Source organism: Penaeus chinensis, chromosome 43, assembly GCF_019202785.1.
Source record: "Penaeus chinensis breed Huanghai No. 1 chromosome 43, ASM1920278v2, whole genome shotgun sequence".
In the NCBI taxonomy this organism is placed as follows: domain Eukaryota; kingdom Metazoa; phylum Arthropoda; class Malacostraca; order Decapoda; family Penaeidae; genus Penaeus; species Penaeus chinensis.
The window spans coordinates 3,576,152-3,581,151 of record NC_061861.1 but is presented as its reverse complement, the minus strand read 5'-3'; the positions used below and the strand labels follow the sequence as shown (position 1 = coordinate 3,581,151).

General features: G+C 46.5%; 1 protein-coding gene across 3 annotated transcripts in view; it reads right to left on the bottom strand.

Moving 5' to 3' along the window:
• The window catches only part of LOC125048233 (paired box protein Pax-5-like), a 202,889-nt gene extending 200,755 nt beyond the window's left edge, over nucleotides 1-2,134 (bottom strand). For all 3 annotated transcript variants that reach the window (XM_047646820.1, XM_047646821.1, XM_047646822.1), the window contains exon 1: nucleotides 2,021-2,134. The gene's annotated coding sequence lies outside the window, so the exon portion shown is untranslated. The remainder of the gene's footprint in view (nucleotides 1-2,020) is intronic.
• Between the last annotated feature and the right edge of the window lie 2,866 nt (nucleotides 2,135-5,000).

The following is a 5,000-nucleotide window of genomic DNA, read 5'->3' as shown; positions in this document are numbered from 1 at the left end:
ATATCTATTATTATGATTCTAACCTCCGCTGCAACGGGGTTTCTAATTAGACTTTCATTTTGCTCTTGGATTAGAAACCATTGTCTTATGCAAGACAGACTTACGTGGTTGAATAGTCTTCATCACATTTTCTCGTTTATAATGTCTCGTAGACCTTACAAACATGAGGATACATTCTCGTGCAAAAATATAACATATGGATTATAAATCACCTCATGATCTGATGCATGGAAATTATGGTCCAGCGGATAAATAGATGATGATACGTAATCAAATATACGAATAAATATATTTATAAACATAAAAAAGAGAAACGCACGTCTCCATCGCCCCAAATCGAAATGATATCGCACCGAGAGAGTCTAATCGCGCGAAATTACAAAGCCCAAAGACCACGACCCTCGTCAGACCGCGCATTAAAGAAATGAACTTCGGGGGAGAAATTAGCTCCGGCGACGCGGAATCGGGCGCACAAAACCCGGAGACTTTCGACGCCTCGAGTGCCTGCCTCCGGTCCCTTCCCCTCGCATCCGGGACTTCCCTTTGAACGCCGTTTAGAAGGATCCGGAGGCGTCCTGCTCTTCCGCCGGTGGAGAGCAGGCCTCGCCCTCCTCCGGCTCCTTCTGCTATGAACGGACGTATACTTAAGTCTATTATAATTCCTCCCCCGTTAAATCTGGCCTGATTTAATTCCCTCTTTTGCAAACACCATCCCACCTTCCTATGCAAATGGCAGCAAGGGAAGTGCCCATCCCCGAAGCAAGCCGCACCTGAAGGGTTTCCAGCACCGCAGTGAAGGGCCCTCGCTAACCACGGCTCCTTATCTGATAAGAAACGATTTGCGGATCATCGCGAGGAGTAAAGATTTGACAGGACACCTCCCCTGGCCGAGCCCTTGTTTTTGCGAGGCGACTTTCGACTACTTTACATATATAGAATTTTATAGACTAAATACTAGATCGAGGCCATCTCATGCACCCTGGCGGCTATGGAAGGACCTACTCTCCGGTCTCGTATGCTCGTAGTGTGCCCGTTGGGCGGCCGAGAGCACTGCACTCTCAGGCAAGTGGTCTTTTGGTTGCTTGCGATAAGGCACACTGTTGGAAGTACTTGCAACAGCCAATGGGACAGATTACCATGCTGATAAGACCGGCGGTAAAGACAGCAAAACCTGTCTAATATACTCTACTGATTACACGATTTTGTAGAAAGGCGTTAAATAAATATATATAAGACCAGTGTACATTTTGCCCCTGTCACTGCCAATATCCATCGATAAAACGGACTAGTTCATAGGATCTAAAGTGTAAAGGAGACGGTTGCATGTTCTCCTGATATTAAGTCGATGACTTAACTTATTCCTGACTGCCACAGACCGAAAATGACTAAGATCACTTTTTATGCGGACGTTGAAATCACTTACGTCGTGATGTGTTATTTAGCCACACGAAACTAAATAAACTTAAAACTTAAGAAACACTCTTCACTTCATTGTAAATCTGCGACAATACTTTCAAATGCTGGAGAGAAAAAAGAACAAAGTTGGCGAGTGATAATACAAGGTAGATAAGTTTGTACTTGCGTTTGGAGAGATCCTTCGTTGAGTGCAGATTGCTTGTCGATGAAGAAAAAAAATCACTGAGTCACTTGTTTCACTTATAAACCGTTTGCAATTTGGGGTCGTGCACTGTATTAACCAGATCACCCGGGTGAAAGAGAGAGAGGAAGAGGGAGGGAGAGAGTAGCCACTTGCTGTCAACTGTCAGCTTGACTTCTGCTCATCAACCGGAATGGCTTAGCTTTCGTTGGCTGCCCATCCATACATGGGACAAGTGCACACGACTGGGCTTCAGCAGTTGGCCACTTCTCAAACATTCACCGAAATTTTCGTTTTTCCTTTCAGAATTTCACGAACTTCGCTGCTGTCTTAAGGGGGACTTGGCTCCACGCTCCTTCGAGGCGACGGCAGGGCTATGCTCGCGGGTTTACGCTCTCCTTTCCAGAGGCGAGAGACTCTTACCAAGGAGTTATCCACTGAACACAGAAGCACTGGGACACTGCAGGTTCGGACGGAAGGTGGCTTCAAGAGGAACTGTAACGCGCGACTGGCCGAGCGAGCGGCTGCCACTCAACTGTGCGAAGAGAGCGGGGGTTCCGCGGCCGCCCTGGAGTACGCTGCTCGGCCCGCCCCTTCGCCTCTCGTGGGCGGGCCACGCCGCTCGCTCGCCCGCGGCCCGCCCCTCGCACGCCCTCGCCCTACCGGATCTTACAGTAGGCAACCGCAACTTCGCCAGGAGCTGCTTCTACCTCTCACTCGATTAATCTACCTCTCTTCCCTAAATCGTAAGGAATCTTTCCTTTTTCGACTTTTCGTATTTTCTGATCTGATCAGTGTTTTTGGATAATTTATTCTAAATGATCGTAATCTGAGCTTTCGTTGCGTAGAAGATATGAGATCTGGAAGCGATTCTTGGTGTGACACTTGTTGGAAAGAGGGAGGGGAGGGCGGGGAGGAGCGGGAGGGGGAAGAGCGGCGGTCAGGTCCCTCCCCCTCGCAAGAGGCCCCTCCCTCCTTCCGGGATTGGTGGCGTGACGTCAGCGCTGCCCCCGCCCCCCTCGCCGTGGAGAGCCCCCCGCCAGCACCACACAGTAGCACGCGACTCGGCTCCAGCACATGACGTGTCGCTCTCGCGTCGCTTCCTTCGCCGAGTCGTCCTCGCCAGTCTCCCTCGGGCCCCGAGCGCCTCCGAGGGTGAGCTCCGGCCGGTGCGGCTTCTCTCCCTTGAGAGAGAGCCTGCGATAAGATCTCCCGACGGAGCCGCTCTCGGGTCGACGACGTGTCGCGTTTAGATCCAACAAGATTACGCTTTCGCAAAAAGGGAGAGCGAGGAAAAAAGGCGAAGTTGAGAAGACGGTTTAGATGCAAGAAAGTCAGGATCTCGACGTGTGGTCTCGTCTCGCCTCATGTAGGGAGACGCACAAGAAATCTCCGTTTCCAGTGCGCTGTCTGACGGCGAGCGAGATCGCAGTTCTGATTACAGTCTGCAGCCGTCACCTGGCGCGGCCTCGTGCAGGCGTCAGGTTCCGTGTGCCCGCCACGCGCCCCGCGCGCCGCGGCTTAACCTTTTGCCACAAGGGTCCCTTGAGGTTCGGTACGCGTCTTCAGGTGAACTTTGAGCCCGGAAACAATTTTTCAATCAGAGCCCGTGAATTAGGCGATCTTTAAGTTCCTTGGAGGTATTCTTCCCAAGCCGGTTACGTTAGATTAGACTGTTTCGCTTCCAAGATGTTTAAGTATCGGCGGAGGGAGAGACCGAAAGCACGAAGTACAAATTGGTTTCTGTTGTGGGAATTAACGAATGGCAAATAGTTCTTCGGACGCTGTTCAGTAACCCATTTCGTGGGGCGCCCGAGAGCCGAGGCTGAGCTCCCTCCCGCTCTCTCAGGAGGCCAAAAGGCGGCGCTGACGGCTCTCAAGTGATGGTCTCCGTAAGAGCAAGAAAAAAAGAAAAAAGAAAAAAAAAAGAGAAAAAGAGAATCAAGATGTGAGGCACAGGTTCTTCTTTTTCGTTTATTCATCATTTAGTAAATAACACGACTCTCGGTGGCCATTTCCAAACGTGTTTTAGGCGAAGAGAAATGTGCAGTTGATCACCGTGGCAGTAATCGCCTCGCAGAGAAATTGCCTCCGACTCGCGCAGCTTCTTCGCCGAGCGGAGGCAGAGGCAGAGGCAGAGGCAGGGGCAGAGGCAGAAGCAGAGGGGCGACGCAGCCACTCTGCCTCCGACGTCGACCCCGAGAGAGATTTCAACGCCCAACCAAATAGCTATCTCGATGTCATTTCCTCCGATGCCACTTATATCATTATCAATGTCGTGCGCGCCGCCACTTAATGGAACTATGTCATTACACTTGATCAAAACAAGTGCACTGAAACTCCCGGTGGTCACTGCAATGTTGATTTGGCAGACACGCCTTTTTAGAATTAAAAAAGAGGAATGAAAATGCTGAAGCTTTTTAGCCTCGAGGATGAAACAAATCTGTTTGTATTCTGCGTGTAATTAAATTTACAGTCATAAACAACTAGATGATTCCTGTCATGAGCTGCGTCATAAAACTCTCTTAGAGTATGTTATAGAATGGAAAGTATGGTCATTATACGAAAATAGTAACATATTCGTTTATCAGTCAGCTATAGCGAAGACAAGACATTCATATAAAAGTTATGAGAATTAGTGATTGTTTTTCTCTCCCACTTTCTTTAAGACAGACAAGAAAAAAGGCAATAATAAAGCTAAATAAATTATATAGATAACCTAAAACAACAATAATAACAATAAAACAACAACAAGAAAACACAATTCAGAATTCCCCAAACTAATCTTAAATTTGACTTTATTTTCCTATTAAAAAAATAAATTAGGCTTCCACAGAATTCCCCCATCTAATCTTAAATTTGACTTCATTTTCCTATTAAAAAAAAGAAAGAAATTAGGCTTCCACAGAATTCCCCAAACAATCTTAAATTTGACTTTATTTTTCTATTAAAAAATATATATTCTTCCACAGAATTCCCCAACCTAATCTTAAATTTGACTTTATTTTTCTATTAAAAAAAAGAAAAATTCTTCCACAGAATTCCCCAACCTAATCTTAAATTTGACTTTATTTTTCTATTAAAAAAAAAAAAGGCTTGCACGTAACCAACTCTCAAAGCGGAGATCCTATAAAGACCGACTTCCCTCCGTCCCGTCTCCCTTGTGGAATTCCCTTCATTGCAACCGATCCAAAATCCCGAACATTAAGAGGAAGACGGATAAACACGCAGATTATGAGGATTTAATTGTTTAAAACTTTAGAGAATCTTTATACTTTTTTTTAAAGAGAAGTTATCGGAATTGAACGATTATCCATTTCTTTCTTCTGGCACGATTCCGTATGTTTCCGAATCATTCTAGTTTTCATATTGTAAATATAAAAAAAGTTGTTAAAAGTAGCTT